At 34.0% G+C, this 21,104-nt stretch overlaps 1 protein-coding gene across 1 annotated transcript in view; it reads right to left on the reverse strand.

Annotated features, from left to right (window-relative positions):
- Positions 1-2,460: 2,460 nt before the first annotated feature.
- Positions 2,461-21,104, reverse strand: part of LOC141658767 (uncharacterized) — a 30,531-nt gene continuing 11,887 nt past the window's right edge. The window contains exon 12 of the mRNA XM_074465604.1: positions 2,461-2,736. The gene's annotated coding sequence lies outside the window, so the exon portion shown is untranslated. The remainder of the gene's footprint in view (positions 2,737-21,104) is intronic.

The raw sequence follows: 21,104 nt of genomic DNA on the forward strand, positions 1-21,104 counted from the left end.
GCTAGCCCATTATCAAGGTGATTATATTCTAAACCAAACTAGAATGATATATCATGTAGATGATGCAAGACTCAAATTGGTAACCCAAGATTAAACCTTAAATTCTGGAATGATGAACGCAAAGAGTTATTGAGTACTCTTGAAACCATTAGATTGTTAATCATATGGTATATGCGTATCTTGTATTCAAAGGAAGATGTCTCTTGCCTTTTGGTTGAAAAGAAGATCGAGGTTGTAAATCATTGATCCAAAATAGGTTGATCATTTTCTTTTGCCAACGATTTAAGTTGACGCTAATGTGTTCACTTAATAAGGTAAATAGAAAAATCTTTGAAGAAGTTCAAAGAGTACAAAGAATCACGATCTAGTCCTAATGGGATTATCAAAGTGAAGACTTTGATATAAGCCAAAGAAAATGTGATATAGTATCACAAATTAACCTCTCTTAGCACGCATTATGGGATAATGTGTAGTTGGATAAAGAAATCAAACCCTATTCTATATGGTTTGAACTTTAATCAAGTTACTTTAAGTTACTTGATCTTATTTTGGGGATTTTATCATTTTGACAGTTATTTTTCCACTAAATCTAAAACGAATCATATGAGATATGAAATGGTAGGGTACCATGTTTGTAAGTTTTCAAAAGAAACAAATCCTCATTTTTCCTTATTATAATCATGAGTACACCGGGTTTGTGGCTCGTGAAGTTGTCTTTCTAAAATACAAGTTTATTTCTAGAAGACAGAGTGGGAGAAATTATTCAAAGAGCCACAAAGAATGTTATGTCACAAGAAAGACTCTACATGAGACGTTTTGTGTAAGACGTTGTTTCTTCAAAACCTAGGAGGTTAAAGTTGTCACTTGTTGAAGATGATGAATTCATGTTACTTTTAAGAAAGTAAAGAGCTTACAACTTACAAAGAAATTGTTTGATTCAAGATTGATTACTTCTGGAAAGTAATGAACATATGACTTACATGAGAGTGTTTAAGTCACAACTCAATACAAGGCTTAGAGCCATGAAATCCGAAATAAATTCCCAATGGAATTGTTGGATATCAAAGAGAGATATCAAAGCTTGATTAGTTGCAAAGTGTTTTGCACTATTCGGATCTTCTTAGGGATTGTATTTCATTATGATGATATACATATAACGAGTGAATCTAAAACCCACTTCTTCAATTAGAAGGAATGTATTCAATACATGTCATGAGTTTTGTAGATTCTATAATGTGAAACTTAAGAGAGGGTCTTAAGTAGGACATCAATGAGTTGGAATCAATGTTTTGATCATGTTATAAAACTTTTCTCGAGAGGTCTAGAAGTTGTGTTTATACATGAAGTTTAGTGGGAGTTACGGAATTTGAATTAGTCTTATATGTGGATGACATATTGATCATTGCGAATGATTTAAGACTTGGAGATATATATAATATATCTTTAATATCCAGATTTATGGAGATAAATCCACATGATAATTAGCGTCAAATAAGAAGTCTTATGTTGATAAGATTCATGACTAGTTCAATCAAGTTGAACATATTTGATTGATTCCATTTGCTTCCGCTGCCGAATCAATTAAATAGGAAATGATGTATAACACTTCATATACTTTGAATTTGATGAATTGTTTCAAATCGAATTTAAGTAATAGTTACCAAGTAAGCCATAAAGATTACCCTTAAGTGTTTGCAGAAGCATTAAGGATGTAATGCAAAGTGTTTTTGATGCAATTTTGTGTAAGGGTGTTACACAAATGACAATTGACAATTGAGATTGCGCATGATTTCCGACAAAACCATAATCAAAACACATCAGGATGGTTAAGATACCATTGTGGCTATGTTATTTAAGAAATAGATTTTCTAGAATCGTTCTAGGCAATAAAGAACAATGAGAAATATTTACAACGGAAATTGAGTACACTTGCAATCATGGGATGTGCAAGAGGAATGAGTCCCGCACACTGTGAAAACAGTGGGAGCTATTTTAAGGCAAGAAAGCCTATGTCTAGCACTAGTACAAAAAAGGCTATTGGCATCGGTTTAAAACACTAATTGGCATCGGTTTATAGCCGATGCCAATGCGGGCGATGTAAATGAGTTTTTTTCAACTGGCATCGGTTTACAACCGATGCCAATGTACACATATTGGCATCGGTTTATCACATATTGGCATCGGTTATAAACCGATGCCAATTTACACATATTGTCATCGGTTTATCACATATTGACATCGGTTATAAACCGATGCCAATGTTCGCTTGTTTGCCTCATTTTGTTCTCAATTGGCATCGGTCATGAACCGATGACAATTTACATTTACTTTTCAGCGCCAATGTCGAATTGTTGGCATCGGTTGTCTACATCTATTATACAAACCGATGTCAATCATGTCATTTATTATATTTTTTTTTCGTGCCATTTATACAACCTGGTATTTCAGTTTCACAAAAGCTACATAAAATTTGGTAGCACTTCCATATAAATTGAAAAATCCAAAATTTAGAACACCCTGCAAAATCAGGTTCGATACCAACAAATCAAATTCCAATACAACTGCATCCAACAAAATTGTATCCAACAACAACAAGACAATCACATATTATGCCCATAACTATTTGAGGATCTAAATCAACAATTCACTACATTATATATTTTTTCTACAATATAGTGCCCAAAGCTCCCGAACCTCGTTCGTTTCTTCAAGTGTAATTGCTGAACCTGAAACACACTATAAACAGAAACAATATAATGATTATCTAATAAACTACAACTTAGAAAGAGATATAAGCTACAACTTAAAAAAATTTAGAATGCGAAATGAAATTGAAATACTTCAATAGCTTATCTTCAAATAAAATAAACTACTATAAAAATAAACTGATATTTTGGCACACAATAATAAGACCATATCCACAAAATTTATATGCTCCAGTTTCAACACCACATAAACCACAAGTCAGCAATGTGATCCAAATGAATTGAGCGGATCGAACCGTATACCTGTGCCACTAACTGTTCTTGTTGGAATATGTGTCCTCCGACAATAATGCGATCACGACTATTGATCATGATGATCACATGTTTAAATCTCATTATAAAGAATACAATTGGGAAGTAATATTGTTACTGTCAATTGGTCAACATATATCGGTAATGATTGGCTGACTAGAGTTTGACATTACTGTCGTGCGACGGTGGTGATCAGTTGACCCCCTAGGTCATACCTATAGGGCAACACTCTTTGTGACACCCCGCGATAAAGCGGAAAACATAACTTATAAATTCAAGCGGAAATTAGGAAATTTTTGAAACTTTAAAAAAAATTTAAAACGCGGGTTCATTAAAATCCAAAACATAAATAAAGAATGCGGAAAGAAAGTTTAAATTATACAAACGTGATAGTCAAGGTGAGGGAAAATATATCCCTCGAATGACAATACAATAAAAGGTAAATTTAAGCAATCCTAATAAACCAACTCCTAGGCCAAAGTGCTCGCTAGCTCACACATGTCTTCACCCCATAGATGCACCAACTAATACCTGTCATTCATGTAAACATAAATGCCACAGTCAGTGGGGAGTAACTCAAGGTTCTCCCAGCCACAAAATGTCAAAATGAACATAACAAAGAACTAAAACAGGTAAGTCATATAAGATACTTACAAAAGATAAGAATATCAATTTTATATTTAAACATGAAAGTTAAATGAGATGGAACAAGATAGATCAACATTAGCATAATGAAGGTTCAACTAATCATGTGAGAAAATTAAATAATAAGAAAGACAAGAATACGGTCGTTTATATAAAAGCACGTATTTCAAGGAAATACAACATAGATATGAGATTAGAATCCGAATCATGTGAAGCAGTTAAGTAAGGGATCAACCAATGCAAATTACAAGAATAGAAACTGTAGCCATTATTTGGAAAACCACTTAGCAAACATTGCACGGGACGTGGCTACTAATGTCACATTCATACTTATGGCTTGCATCTCACCATAAGAACGGATGGGAGCATCAATCCCGACGATCATATCGCAACTAGAGGTCTTATAGCTCACCCCTAGTATCCGATAGGACCAAGACAAACAACACAAGGCATAACTCTTGCCTTGAAAGACAAAATATCTATAACCAAGCAAGACCTTTACTACTCATATATCAAAATATAATTCCCCTGGTAGGACGACAATGGTACTCCCAAGACTCAGTCCTAGTCTAAATCTGGCCAGACTCTCGGGACAGTACAGTTCCCGATTCGACATGCGGCAGGACAGTCCGCATCCAAGACTCGAAGACAGATCGGAAATCGAGAACCCACAATCGGCAGGACAGTCCGAAAGAGGCGGAAGATATGAGCTAAACCCACAATCGGCAGGACAGTCCGAAAGAGGCGTAAAGACAAGTCAAGCAAAAAGGTATAGCATAAAGGCATTATCAAACGAATACGACTCAACCAAGCGATACGAATCAACTTGGGAAGAGACAACTACACGACCCAACCAAGCGATGCGAATCAACTTGGAAAGGGACTACTACACGACTCAACCAAGCGATGCGAATCAACTTGGAAAGAGACAACTACACGACCCAACCAAGCGATGCGAATCAACTTGGAAAGAGACTACTACTACATGAACCGATGATAATCCAAGTGAGACATTTCATGCCAAAATTATATTCATGAATGTGAATAAGTAACCCATTTCTTTAATACTTGTCACTTGAATAAAAATGTAAACAAACAGAAATGAATCATTTATAATAAGCAAAACAAGCATTCAATTATAAACAACTCAATTTAATTAAACAAGTAGAATAATTTGCTCATATTTGAGATAAGATAAATAAATGAGAATGAACGGACTAAAAATTCATATTATAGGTAAATGAGACATTTCATTAAATTTTGACTTGAATAAATAATAAATTCCACTTTTATGATTAATGTGAGAAAAATATATGAATGAATGATATTTAACGAATTAAGTCATATAAGACGCGAGATAGAATTTAAATAATAACCACAAACGAAATATTCATAAGACTACCCATCTTATAAAGTGGGCCAATGTCCAAAAGCAAAACTCAACCCAATTATTAAAACACATCCAAACATACAACCAAGGAAAGAAAAGGGGACAAGGAGTGTCAACTATACTCCATCCCGTCCATCCGCCACAACGATGGCCAGGCCGTGGCCACGCCCGCCACCACCAGCCCACAACGACCGGCCTTAGCTACCGCCGCCCCCACGGTCGCCCCCACCGTCACCTACACCACTACAAGGACGGTCTGACGCACGACACAACCACCTACTCAAAGTAACCAAACATGTAAATAACAAGATAAATTGACACGATAAATCCCACTCCTCTCTTCATCCTCTCCTTTACTTCCTTTAATTAATGCCATCATTCTTATTACAATATTACATTCCATAGAGTACCCAATTCACTAAGACTACCATCTCAACTTTGGTCACCTCTCACACTATAAACGCACTGCTCCAACTGCATCGGCCTTACCACAATTGGAATTCACGTACTGACCCTTCCCTTGATGCTCGGATCGAGTTTTACGACTAGACATTGTAAAAGGAAGAAGCAGCATATACTAAAAACATGAAATGTATGGTAACAAACACCCCAAAAATCGAATTTAAAAGCGAAGTACTATGGGCTAGCAATATCAGTGGTAAAGACCGCTTTACACTATCACATACATCTCGTCCTACTCCTCTTTACAACAATGCAAACTGGACAGGTTGAACACAAGATTAGTAGCAAATAAAGCACGGTCTGCTTTTCCATGTATATAATTGAAACAATTGCAAACTGAAAGTGAAAACAAGCTAGGCTTGAAACGGACTTGCCTCGCCTGTTTACTTCATTTTTCCCATGATAGAAAAATTAATGAAAGCACACTAGATTCAAAGTGTACACACATATAGAGTAAGAACATACATTCGAGCAAACAAATGAGGAAAAAAAAAAGCATAAAGAACCGAACTTTGTCAAACAAGCACATATAAATCGACACATAAGACGGAGTTTCGACATTTTGTCGAGTAACCTATCACCGTTACCTTTTTTTGCTCTCCTAAACGCCAAAGAATCGCCCAAGGATGACTCGAAACCCAAAAATAGAAGAAATTAACCCAAAATCCGAATCCTTTGTAAGACGGCCGAATTGAAATAGGATGAAAGCTTGGCTCTTTTTTACATATAAAGAAGGAGGGCGAGATGGGGAAGCTATTGGTGTAAAATTTATCGAATTTGGTTGAGAATGGAGGCGGGATCTGAGGTTGGAGGTGAAGAAAAATGGTGTTGTAGCTTGTTTGTGTTTGTACTTTGTTGCTGCAGAAGTTTTGAAACAACAAGAAAGAAGGGAAGGGGGTGGGTGACGGGTAGGTGGGAAAATAATAATAATAATAATAATAATAATAATATTAATAAAAAGATTGTATAAATGAGTTGAAAAAGGTAGCTACGAGTTGTCGACTTGTGATTGGTTCGGATTTAACTAGGTTTAAGGGTGAAATGTGACGGTCTTTTGCTAGACGGGAAAATGTCTCAAGTCTATAGTAACTTAAGACGGAAAACTATTGTTATTAATATCACTATTAACACTATCCGATTAAAAATATATATTTTAATATAACAAGCTTATAAAAATGAATTTTTTATAAAAATTATGTTTAAAAATGAAATTAGTTAATCTAAATAATTTAACATATAAATAAAATAATAGAACGGTTAAATAAATTATAAATGCTAAAAATGGGAAATTCGCGGGTGTTACAATCACCCCACCTTTTTAAAAAGTTTCGTCCTCGAAACTTGAAAGTAGAAATGAAAGGTTATATAAAATGAAACTGGAATTTTGGAATCGGTAACCAAAGCATTTAAAAAGGTTACAAATAGTAAGAATTAAAATTCTTTCAAAAGTTTCAAACAAAATTTTTTTCGACAGAACCAGATTCTCATCAAAGGAATGAAAGTGTTCTCGTTACGTATTCAAAAATATCACATTCCAAATCAATGATAAGGTCAAAAGGCAAATCATTTGTATAAATCGAAAATCAAAATACTTTCAGAAACATTAATGAAGAGTTTTCAAAAGTATAGGTCTCATTCATGGAACGAAATTGCTCTTGTTGTGCACACAAGAACGCTAACTTTCCAACTCAAAGACAAATTTAAAACAAAAATCACTCGCCGACAAGCGTAGAACAAGTTATTAAACGTCTCCAATAACGAGTTCTAACATCCGATCAACGTTAAAATGAAAAGAGAAAGGTAATTTACTCAAATTTTCTTTCACAAAAGCCAATATAAAAATAAAAGTTTCACTTTTAAACTAAAAAAGGAGTTAAGTTTGTGAAAAGATAGCATCAAACCATGGCAAAGAAATCATAAATAGATCAAAGTTAACAGAAATTGGATAAAATTTAAAGAAATTTCGGGTTTAGCATTTTAAATCATGATAAAGAAGTCTATACTCAAGGAACAAATCGGGAACTGAATCAAATTTTCATTTTCAAATTTTAAAATAGGTAAGGTTTGTAAGAGTAACATAGATTCTTAACAACGAATAAAAAAAAAAAAAAAAAAAAAAAAAAAAAAAAAAATGATAGCTTGAAAGTTTAAACATTGTATAAAATGAAAAGCAATTTAGACAATATAAATATTAAGTAAGCGAAGAGAGTCCAAACTTAACCAACAAAAAGAGCTATGATGAACTTCATAGGGTGAGAATTGAAGTCAAATTTACAAGGATGTAAAAGATAGAGTTCCATAGGTTACTAACATCAAATTTTAAGGAGGCATGATGAAGCGAGGAAAGGAGGTATGAACGGTAACACTCATGGTCAAAGAAGAAAGGGAAATTAGACAACAAGGAAATGTCAGGTACTCAAATCTCAACCACTACCTCATCCCAAACAGTTTCGAAAACTTCCTAATAAAATCAATCTCTCAACCACATTACTTCCAAGGGTTCCTCAAGATAACTTACGCTACTCTACATCTAATCTATTCCATGAAACAAGGTACTTCACCACACTTGTGATTCAACAATTCACAATCACTAAACATTCACAACGACTTCCATAAAACAAGATCAAAATTACTAACAAGGATATACTCATACCCAACAAACGTCAAAAGGAAACACCAATCTATGTATGGCTATCAACATCCTAAAGGTATATCTTTCCAAAATCACATCATAAACCTTACTCCATGTTTATTCCTAAGGTAACAACGCTAATCTGCTAAGCTTTCAAATTCCAAACATAAACAACAAAGCCAAGTCCTATAACTTTAGTAACATAGGCAACTCACACTTGACGCACAGAATCCACCGATCAATTATACTCACTTTATCAAGGAACTAGGTATAGGAATCACCAAGTATGTCTAATCACACTACCTAAGTCTTTATAACATCACAACCTCTCAAAACCAGGGTTATGGGTCAACCACAAACAATCTCCTCAAAAGTCAAATTCTTCAACCAAGGTTAACATTCCACAAAAGAAAGAGAAATATCTACAAGGCGTCAAGGGAGGATAAACAAGGAACCAAGGACACGTTAGGAGGGTACAAAAGTAACTTCCAAGGAAAAAGAAAACAGAGTTTAGAAGAAGGATATGCACCAAGAGATAAAGAATAAGACAAGATACACAAAGAATAAGGAACATCTTCGAGGAAGAAAAAGCATTCTTCAAAAGGTTGAACAAACCTTCCATCTTCGGCAATAAGCACCAAGTCTTGATCGCAACGCGGGTAAGCTCACGGTCATTGATCAAAGGGTACAAAAATAATTGACAATCAACAAACATGTTAGAACCTACCACGAAGCATACACAAAGAGACTACCAACTTAGGTCCTTATTTCTACCCATCTCTCATTTATTATTCAAGGTCAAGTTCAAATTTAAGTTTGGGGTACACGTGTGTGCGTCGGGAGCAACATAGGCTCTGATACCAACTGTGACACCCCGCGATAAAGCGGAAAACATAACTTATAAATTCAAGCGGAAATTAGGAAATTTTTGAAACTTTAAAAAAAATTTAAAACGCGGGTTCATTAAAATCCAAAACATAAATAAAGAATGCGGAAAGAAAGTTTAAATTATACAAACGTGATAGTCAAGGTGAGGGAAAATATATCCCTCGAATGACAATACAATAAAAGGTAAATTTAAGCAATCCTAATAAACCAACTCCTAGGCCAAAGTGCTCGCTAGCTCACACATGTCTTCACCCCATAGATGCACCAACTAATACCTGTCATTCATGTAAACATAAATGCCACAGTCAGTGGGGAGTAACTCAAGGTTCTCCCAGCCACAAAATGTCAAAATGAACATAACAAAGAACTAAAACAGGTAAGTCATATAAGATACTTACAAAAGATAAGAATATCAATTTTATATTTAAACATGAAAGTTAAATGAGATGGAACAAGATAGATCAACATTAGCATAATGAAGGTTCAACTAATCATGTGAGAAAATTAAATAATAAGAAAGACAAGAATACGGTCGTTTATATAAAAGCACGTATTTCAAGGAAATACAACATAGATATGAGATTAGAATCCGAATCATGTGAAGCAGTTAAGTAAGGGATCAACCAATGCAAATTACAAGAATAGAAACTGTAGCCATTATTTGGAAAACCACTTAGCAAACATTGCACGGGACGTGGCTACTAATGTCACATTCATACTTATGGCTTGCATCTCACCATAAGAACGGATGGGAGCATCAATCCCGACGATCATATCGCAACTAGAGGGCTTATAGCTCACCCCTAGTATCCGATAGGACCAAGACAAACAACACAAGGCATAACTCTTGCCTTGAAAGACAAAATATCTATAACCAAGCAAGACCTTTACTACTCATATATCAAAATATAATTCCCCTGGTAGGACGACAATGGTACTCCCAAGACTCGCCCTAGTCTAAATCGCGAGACTCGGGACAAGACAGTTCCCGATTCGACATGCGGCAGGACAGTCCGCATCCAAGACTCGAAGACAGATCGGAAATCGAGAACCCACAATCGGCAGGACAGTCCGAAAGAGGCGGAAGATATGAGCTAAACCCACAATCGGCAAGACAGTCCGAAAGAGGCGTAAAGACAAGTCAAGCAAAAAGGTATAGCATAAAGGCATTATCAAACGAATACGACTCAACCAAGCGATACGAATCAACTTGGGAAGAGACAACTACACGACCCAACCAAGCGATGCGAATCAACTTGGAAAGGGACTACTACACGACTCAACCAAGCGATGCGAATCAACTTGGAAAGAGACAACTACACGACCCAACCAAGCGATGCGAATCAACTTGGAAAGAGACTACTACTACATGAACCGATGATAATCCAAGTGAGACATTTCATGCCAAAATTATATTCATGAATGTGAATAAGTAACCCATTTCTTTAATACTTGTCACTTGAATAAAAATGTAAACAAACAGAAATGAATCATTTATAATAAGCAAAACAAGCATTCAATTATAAACAACTCAATTTAATTAAACAAGTAGAATAATTTGCTCATATTTGAGATAAGATAAATAAATGAGAATGAACGGACTAAAAATTCATATTATAGGTAAATGAGACATTTCATTAAATTTTGACTTGAATAAATAATAAATTCCACTTTTATGATTAATGTGAGAAAAATATATGAATGAATGATATTTAACGAATTAAGTCATATAAGACGCGAGATAGAATTTAAATAATAACCACAAACGAAATATTCATAAGACTACCCATCTTATAAAGTGGGCCAATGTCCAAAAGCAAAACTCAACCCAATTATTAAAACACATCCAAACATACAACCAAGGAAAGAAAAGGGGACAAGGAGTGTCAACTATACTCCATCCCGTCCATCCGCCACAACGATGGCCAGGCCGTGGCCACGCCGCACACCACCACCACACCCCACCCTTAGCTACCGCTTCGCCCCCACGGTCGGCCCCACCGTCACCTACACCACTACAAGGACGGTCGACGCACGACACAACACACCTACTCAAAGTAACCAAACATGTAAATAACAAGATAAATTGACACGATAAATCCCACTCCTCTCTTCATCCTCTCCTTTACTTCCTTTAGTTAATGCCATCATTCTTATTACAATATTACATTCCATAGAGTACCCAATTCACTAAGACTACCATCTCAACTTTGGTCACCTCTCACACTATAAACGCACTGCTCCAACTGCATCGGCCTTACCACAATTGGAATTCACGTACTGACCCTTCCCTTGATGCTCGGATCGAGTTTTACGACTAGACATTGTAAAAGGAAGAAGCAGCATATACTAAAAACATGAAATGTATGGTAACAAACACCCCAAAAATCGAATTTAAAAGCGAAGTACTATGGGCTAGCAATATCAGTGGTAAAGACCGCTTTACACTATCACATACATCTCGTCCTACTCCTCTTTACAACAATGCAAACTGGACAGGTTGAACACAAGATTAGTAGCAAATAAAGCACGGTCTGCTTTTCCATGTATATAATTGAAACAATTGCAAACTGAAAGTGAAAACAAGCTAGGCTTGAAACGGACTTGCCTCGCCTGTTTACTTCATTTTTCCCATGATACAAACATTAATGAAAGCACACTAGATTCAAAGTGTACACACATATAGAGTAAGAACATACATTCGAGCAAACAAATGAGGAAAAAAAAAAGCATAAAGAACCGAACTTTGTCAAACAAGCACATATAAATCGACACATAAGACGGAGTTTCGACATTTTGTCGAGTAACCTATCACCGTTACCTTTTTTTGCTCTCCTAAACGCCAAAGAATCGCCCAAGGATGACTCGAAACCCAAAAATAGAAGAAATTAACCCAAAATCCGAATCCTTTGTAAGACGGCCGAATTGAAATAGGATGAAAGCTTGGCTCTTTTTTACATATAAAGAAGGAGGACGAGATGGGGAAGCTATTGGTGTAAAATTTATCGAATTTGGTTGAGAATGGAGGCGGGATCTGAGGTTGGAGGTGAAGAAAAATGGTGTTGTAGCTTGTTTGTGTTTGTACTTTGTTCTTTGCGAAGTTTTGAAACAACAAGAAAGAAGGGAAGGGGGTGGGTGACGGGTAGGTGGGAAAATAATAATAATAATAATAATAATAATAATAATAATATTAATAAAAAGATTGTATAAATGAGTTGAAAAAGGTAGCTACGAGTTGTCGACTTGTGATTGGTTCGGATTTAACTAGGTTTAAGGGTGAAATGTGACGGTCTTTTGCTAGACGGGAAAATGTCTCAAGTCTATAGTAACTTAAGACGGAAAACTATTGTTATTAATATCACTATTAACACTATCCGATTAAAAATATATATTTTAATATAACAAGCTTATAAAAATGAATTTTTTATAAAAATTATGTTTAAAAATGAAATTAGTTAATCTAAATAATTTAACATATAAATAAAATAATAGAACGGTTAAATAAATTATAAATGCTAAAAATGGGAAATTCGCGGGTGTTACACTCTTAATTGATCCTACACTTGGATCTTGGTTCATCCATAAGGAAAGCTCAAGAACAAAAGAAAAGGAGATTTCTTTTGTGCCCATTAGAACCGAAATCACAATGTAAGGATGATTTCTTCTCTATTATATTTATTTGTTTGCATGCATAAAATTCATGTTTAATTTTATGACAAATTAATTTAACATATATGAGTATGTTAGTATGTATATAGATCTACATTTCCTTCAATCGGTATCATGAGCCACGGTTGTTTGCATGCAAATCGGTTAAAAGTTTTTCCGAGTTATAAGAATAACATATAAAACTTGCAAAATTTGTGTTATTATGAGATATCACAAAATTAATCCATGCATGTTAATATTTCTGGTCCTAAAATGTTTTAGGATATTTTGGTTAATTTTTCGGATTTTTATTGTTCATAATTTACAATAATGGCATTTAAATGTGATTTTATGAGTAAAAATGTCATTTTTGGTCTAAAATTTGCTATACTTCGAATTTTCAGTTGATTTCTGGATATGTTGTCACATATATTATTTTGAGATAACCTGTACATTTTCATAATTTTTGGACTTGTTATGCTCGAAAAATGAATTTTTCATTATTAAATTCGGATTTAAGTGAAAAATAGATTAATATGAGTTAAATTTCGAATCTGGTCATAGAAAATTAATATGTTGTCACATGCAATTTTACAAGATGTGTGTAAAATAATTGGCCTTATTGAAGTCTTTATGCATGATTTATGATTTTTTGAAGAAAAATGACATAAATAGTGACATTATTAATGAAATATTGATAAAACATGCTCTATGACTAAAGAAAAACATGATATGTTGCATTTTATTGTCTTTTTCAGATCTAAAATTTAAAAGTTAATGAATATATTTTTCCATGTTTTTATGATTATTTTATTAAAAATCGATAAACCGCAACATTGTTTTTCCGGTAATTTTTCGAAATTTTTAACCTAAGTTTTTGAATATTATGAGTGTCATGGAATTTTTCCAGAATGTTCATGAGTTTAAATTTCAAATTTTGAATTTATTTGAAATTTTGTGATTTATTTGAAGTTTAATAGCTTATTTTGTATTTTTAGTCCATTTATGAACAATTTTATGAAATATGGGTTAATTATGGTCAAATTATTAGTGAAGACTAAATTTTGAGTCCTAAGAGGTTAGGGTAATTAACTTATGCATAAATATGAGTTTATGTAATTTTTGCGATTATAAAATGTTGAGATCACGCAAATCCGTAAAAACCGAGTAATATACGATATTGGCTAATTAAAGGCGATTTAGCATAAAATTGAGCATGTTCATACATATTATAATGCTACATTTTCTTTATGATTGTCATATTTTAATTTATGTAATTTTTGAATTATGTAATTTTACTTAGTATGGCCTTAGATTTTAATTGGTATTTCCCGAAATGTATGGGAATATCGATTCGGTTGTAATTTTATTGTGATCTCGTATCACCGTTTTGTAATTTAATAGATTTCTTTTATTTTAGTTACAAATGTATAATAGGAAATTATGTAATTTATTATGTAATTTTATTCATTCCGGAGTTCCCAAAGACGGATATCTTCAAGAATGACGATACATAAAGACGGTGTTACCTCGAGATGCGTGCCACAACCGAAGTTCAAGGGACCAATGGAGTTGGTTTCCGAATTTGTAATAGTTAAAGAGTTTTTCTATTTTAGGAAAGGCCATACTAGGATTTATTTATCTTTATGCTTGCATTTTATTTTATGTCACATGCATTGCTAAATCGCCATAACTAAACATGCATTGTCATTTTATCGAGTTTATCGACCGTGTCAATTAGAATTATCGTAGTTCACCGCTTTAGTTCACTTAAAACGTGATAGATAATAAATTGACATGACCTCTCGCTAAAACAATTAATTGAGACATAGCCTTACCAAATAGTAGAAACCATGAAAACCTATTTCGCGAGGGAGTGCGCTCGGCTACCCCGGGGTACAAACCTTGTTACGTAGGGGAAGTGGGTGATGAATGTTAATCCACCGAATTCATGTTGATAAGGGATGTATCGGCCACACCGTGCCCAAGTTAATGTGGGTTTGGATAATGGACACATTTATTCGAAATTTGGATTGAACTCAACAAAAGTAATTGATAAGGGTTGCATCGGCTACCCCGTGCCCTTGTTGATGTGTTTTGGGCTATAGATAAACATTAGAGTAAGTTTATCGACCAAGAGTTCTAAAAGTAGAATCGATTAAAAAGTTAATCTACCGAGTTATATTAATGAAGGTTGCATCGGCTACCCCGTGCCTAAGTTGATATGAATTTGGGTCTTGGAATCATTTATCATAGTTGGGTAGAGGTCACTATGTAAATGCTTTACTTGTTTTTCAAGTATTAATAAAACGATAAATGTTAAGTTTTCCACTATTCCGTTATTATTGTTCTATTTCTTTACCACTATTCATATACGATATCATTTCGTTTTTGATTCAAATCTCCATTAAAACATCGTAACTAAAGACAAAATATGAATTTTCTTCTAAAGACCTAAACGAACCATTGCTAAGGATCTCTTGTAAAGAGTGTAGATTAAAGTTATTCATTATCAAACAGGTTTTTGATTCTTGACTAACACATCTACTTACAATGGATTATTTTTCCATGTACTTAATTGAATTAAGTACCTTGAAGCGATAAATTGTTTTGGTAATTAGTTTTGTCAGAATTCGTAATTGACCAAAATAACGCAACCACTTCAATGAAAGTTTTAAGACTAAAACGAACAAATGAAGAGTAATCTTCATGAATTCAATTTTGCTTCTCAAAGCAAAGACTCATTGAAATGAGTGGGAGCATTCTCTTAAACCGTTAAGATGAGGACGAGGTTCAAGAAGTAAAGATTATAATGGAATTGATACAAGGTAATGTTAAAGGTAAAGTTGTTGAGAATGACGATACTAAACCTATCAATCCCGACTGATAAAGTTTCCATTGTCTTAAATGTTGGACACGAGAAAGGAAACTACCCCAAATTATTGAAGAATCAGCAAGTTAGTTGTGGGACATCTAATGGGACCTTCTTCTTTAAAAGTGTTTATTTGATTAAACATAAATTTTGCTAGTGCCACTTCGTCAATATTAGAAACCAGTGGAGGTTTTCATCATTGTATTCGACACATAAGATGATTAGAATATGACGACTAGCAACAATAATGTTGAGAGATAGAGTAATTGTGTACTCAATCTAGTTTTTGGATTTAAAGTTGTACTTAATTGTGACTATTAAGTGAATAAACTCTAAATAAGAATATAAACTTGTTAAGATACAAAAGAGAGTTTCACTTTTGTAACCCTATACACCACGATTTGATGTATGGCTAGCCCATTATCAAGGTGAGTATATTCTAAACCAAACTAGAATAATATATCATGAAGATGATGCAAGACTCAAATTGGTAACCCAAGATTAAACCTTAATTTTTGAAATGATGAACGCAAAGAGTTATCGAGTACTCTTGAAACCATTAGATTGTTAATGGTATATGCGTATCTTGTATTCAAAGCAAGATGTCTCGTGCCTTTTGGTTGAAAAGGAAATCGAGGTTGTATATCATCGATCCAAAATAGGTTGATCATTTTCTTTTACCAACGATTTAAGTTGACGCTAATATGTTCACTTAATAAGGTAAAAGGAGAAATCTTTGAAGGATTTCAAAGAATTCAAGGAATCACGATTTAGTCGTGATGGGATTATCAAAGTGAAGACTTTGATATAAGCCAAAGGAAATGTGATATAGTATCACAAGTTAATCTCTCTTAGCACGCATTATGGAATAATGTGTGGTTGGATAAGAAATCAAACGCTATTCGATATGGTTTGGACTTCAATCAAGTTACTTTGAGTTACTTGATCATTTTGGGGATTCTATCATTTTGTCTAAATTATTTTCCACTAAATCATATGAGATATGAAATGGTAATGTACCATATTTGTAAGTTTTCACAAGAAACAAATGCTTATTTTTCCTTGCAATTATCACGAGTACGACGGGTTTGCGGCTCGTGAAGCTGTCTTTCTAAAATACAAGTTTATTTCTAGAAGACAGAGTGGGAGAAATTATTCAAGAGCCACAAAGAATGTTATGTGGAGCCACATAGAATGTTATGTCGCAAGAAACTGGTCTTTCTTGGCTACATGAGACGTTTTGTGTAAGAAGTTGTTTCTTTTAAAACCTAGGAGGTTAAATTCGTCACTTGTTGGAAATGATGAATTCATGCTACTTTTAATAAAGTAAAGAGCTTATAACTTACAAAGAAATCGTTTGATTGAAATTGATTACTTCTAGAAAGTAATGAACATATGACTTACATAAGAGTGTTTAAGTCACAACTCAATATAAGGCTTAGAGCCATGAAAATCCGAAATAAAAGGGCTTGATTAGTTGCAAAGGGTTTTACACTAATAAAGAGAGATTTCAAGGTTTCAATTGGTGCAAAGAAATTATTCAAGAGCCACAAAGAATGTTATGTGGAGCCACATAGAATGTTATGTCGCAAGAAACTGGTCTTTCTTGGCTACATGAGACGTTTTGTGTAAGAAGTTGTTTCTTTAAAAACCTAGGAGGTTAAATTCGTCACTTGTTGGAAATGATGAATTCATGCTACTTTTAATAAAGTAAAGAGCTTATAACTTACAAAGAAATCGTTTGATTGAAATTGATTACTTCTAGAAAGTAATGAACATATGACTTACATAAGAGTGTTTAAGTCACAACTCAATATAAGGCTTAGAGCCATGAAAATCCGAAATAAAAGGGCTTGATTAGTTGCAAAGGGTTTTGCACTAATAAAGAGAGATTTCAAGGTTTGATTGGTTGCAAAGGGTTTTGCACCAATTGAAATGCTTAAGCCTATTTGGATCTTCTTAGGGATTGTGTTTCATTATTATGAAATACATAGCAAGTGAATCTAAAACCCACTTCTTCAATTAGAAGGAATGTATTCAATACATGTCTTGAGTTTTGAAGATTCTTGCAATCCTAAGATAATGTGAAACTTAAGAGAGGGTCTTAAGTAGGACATCAATGAGTTGGAATCAACATTTTGGATCATGTGATAAAACATTTCTCGATAAGTCAAGAAGTTGTGTTTATACATGGAGTTTAGTGGGAGTTACGGAAATTTTAATTAGTCCGATATGTGGATGACATATTGATCATTGAGAATGATTTAAGACTTTTGGAGTATTATAATACATCTTTAATATCCGGATTTATGAAGATAAATCCACAAGATATTAGCGTCAATAAGAAGTCTTATGTTGATAAGATTCATGACTAGTTCAACCAAGTTGAACATATTTGATTGATTCCATTTGCTTCCGCTGCCAAATCAATTAAATAGAAAATGATGTATAACACTTCATATACTTTGAGTATGATGAATTGTTTTCAAAATCGAATTTGAGTAATCTTTGCCAAGTAAGCCATAAAGATTACCCTTAATTGCATGCAGAAGCATTAAGGAAGTAAAGCAAAGTGTTTATGATGCAATTTTGTGTAAGGGTGTTACACAAGTGACAATTGACAATTGAGGTTGCGCATGGTTTCCGACAAAACCATAATCAAAACACATTAGGATGGTTAAGATATCATTATGGCTATGTTAATTAAGAAGTAGATTTTCTAGAATCGTTCTAGGCAATAAAGAACAATGAGAGATATTTATAACGGAAATTGAGTACACTTGCAATCATGAGATGTGCAAGAGGATGAGTCCCGCACACTGTGAAAACAGTGGGAGCTATTCTTAGGCTAAGAGAGCCTATGTCTTGATTGGATCTCGACACGTACTCAAAAAGTTTTGTGATGCAAATGTATACATTACAAAGGAAAACGAGTATGTAGTGAGGTTGAGTAAGGTACAAGAAATTGATAAAACCTACTAACCAAAGCCTTCTCAAAGGCTAATCATGATGAGTCATGTCATTTCAATTGAATTGAAATAAACAACTATGTACAAGATCAAATTAGATTATAGAACATGAAATAGTAATCAGGCATTGACTATTCATGTGTGATAATCGCATTTGTCGTTCGAGTTTTATTTTAAAACTCTTTTATTATACTTTGTTACATCCAAACGGGTTGTAGAGAAAATTGAACCCCGTTAAAGTGAACACGGATTAGCATAGTATTCGCCCATAGTCACTTGTATGAGGTGACGTCTCGAAGTGACTAGAGTGTGATGCGATTGATGGCAAGTTCAAGTGCCATACAGTCATGTGAGATGACTAGTCGATCACATAGGCAGATGTTAGGAACACCTTGTCGGGCCTTATGACCGCTTATAGAGTTCTGGCAAATTTATATAGCCTGGTCGTGGCGAGAGCTGCTATAGTATTCTAATGAGTCGATTCTTTTGACTAAAGACTATTCACCTAAGATGGCACGGTTTCAGATTAACTTTGATTTGTGTTACTACGACCTTCGTAAATGGGGTCAAATGGGCATATTTTGGGTTATGATGGTTGTGGCTAGTCGAAGGGAATGAGTGCGATAGGAATTGTCCATCCCCTTGTCAGGGTTAAAACAATATCTCAGGGCCACTCGAGGAGTAATGAACTGGAAATGCGTGGCCACGCTCGGAAAGTATCTATGATAGATAAGTCCGGTCAATCAGTTATTCTCCAGATCGAGGAAACCACTCTTGATATGATCACTTGCAAGTACGACCTGAAAGACACCTTGCATTGAGTGGGAGAAAGTAATAGGACAAGAGAATCGGTGACGCACACTTGTCGAGGACAAGTGGGAGATTGTTGGAATATGTGTCCTCCGACAATAATGCGATCACGACTGTTGATCATGATGATCACATGTTTAAATCTCATTATAAAGAATACAATTGGGAAGTAATATTGTTACTGTCAATTGGTCAACATATATCGGTAATGATTGGCTGACTAGAGTTTGACATTACTGTCGTGCGACGGTGGTGATCAGTTGACCCCCTAGGTCATACCTATAGGGCAACACTCTTAATTGATTATTTAATTAATTGTATAATGTTATGAGTTAATTAAATTACTTGAAAATTGACGGACGATTTTGGAAGTAAAATTTACGTATCAAATTGAAACGTGATTAAATGAGATACGGTCTGAGTAATCAAATTGGATAATTACTCGGATGAAATAATTGTTTAATGTAACAATTAAATTTGAATGAATTGTTATAAATACAAACTGTTGTGATTTATAAATGGTAAAATATTTTGGCACAAGTAATTATGAAATTACTAAGTCGATTTTTGTGTGTGACGTATTTTATTAATACGTTGATTTTTAATATGTTAAAAATACATAACAAATTTATGTCACATATGACATGTGACATATTGACAATTGACAAAAATAATATGGATCCCATATTAACATATGTGCCGAAAATAAGAGGAGGTTTAAGCTAATATTGTGGTTGTTTTATTAAGTGGTAAACACAATCATTACATGCTTTAGTAGCCATGCAAGCCTACTAAACATTGTGAAGACAAATGTATGCATGCATTGGCTCCCCTCCCACTCCCCCTTGGTCCGGTTTTTTAAGAGGGAAAAACTAATTGTTTTTCCCCTTAATTTACCTCTTATACTATAATGTAATGTGATTATTTATTCATTCAACAACTTATCTAAAATAAGAGAATTTTAGAGAGATAAAAGCTCCCAATTTCTTCCTCCATCTAAACCGAAATATTTAAGTGTTTATAAATATTTTGGATCAATTTTCTACTAGATTAATATTATACTAGTACTTATAATATTAATTTGAATTAAGAGAAAGCCTTGGGTATAAAGCTTAGGGAGAGATCCTACACTTGGATCTTGGTTCATCCATAAGGAAAGCTCAAGAACAAAAGAAAAGGAGATTTCTTTTGTGCCCATTAGAACCGAAATCACAATGTAAGGATGATTTCTTCTCTATTATATTTATTTGTTTGCATGCATAAAATTCATGTTTAATTTTATGAAAAATTAATTTAACATATATGAGTATGTTAGTATGTATATAGATCTACATTTCCTTCAGTTCTCTCTAACTTCGCAAGTCACAACCGACTAAAGTTTATGAACAGCTTACAACGCAAAAGTCCCTTCATCAAATTCACAATGAAGCCATGGCGATTATCGACAAATAAGCCGTTGTTAACCGTAGTGTTAGCGTTGGCAGTGATAACAACTTTAGCCATCTTAATACTAAATCTCAGTATCACCCGTAATGCAACATTCCTATGGGGAATGTCAACAACAACGTTCGATAGGAACATTGTCCCAATCCAACTCCATGCAATCCTACACTAAGCAATTGAAGGAAATGTAGATTCATATACATACTAACATACTCTTATATGTCAAAATTAATTTGTCATAAAATTAAATGTGGATTTTATGCATGCAAACAATATAATAAAAGAGAAGAAATCATATCCTTACATTGAAATTTCGGTTCAAATGGGC

The sequence above is a fragment of the Silene latifolia genome, chromosome 6 (genome assembly GCF_048544455.1).
Source record: "Silene latifolia isolate original U9 population chromosome 6, ASM4854445v1, whole genome shotgun sequence".
In the NCBI taxonomy this organism is placed as follows: Eukaryota; Viridiplantae; Streptophyta; class Magnoliopsida; order Caryophyllales; family Caryophyllaceae; genus Silene; species Silene latifolia.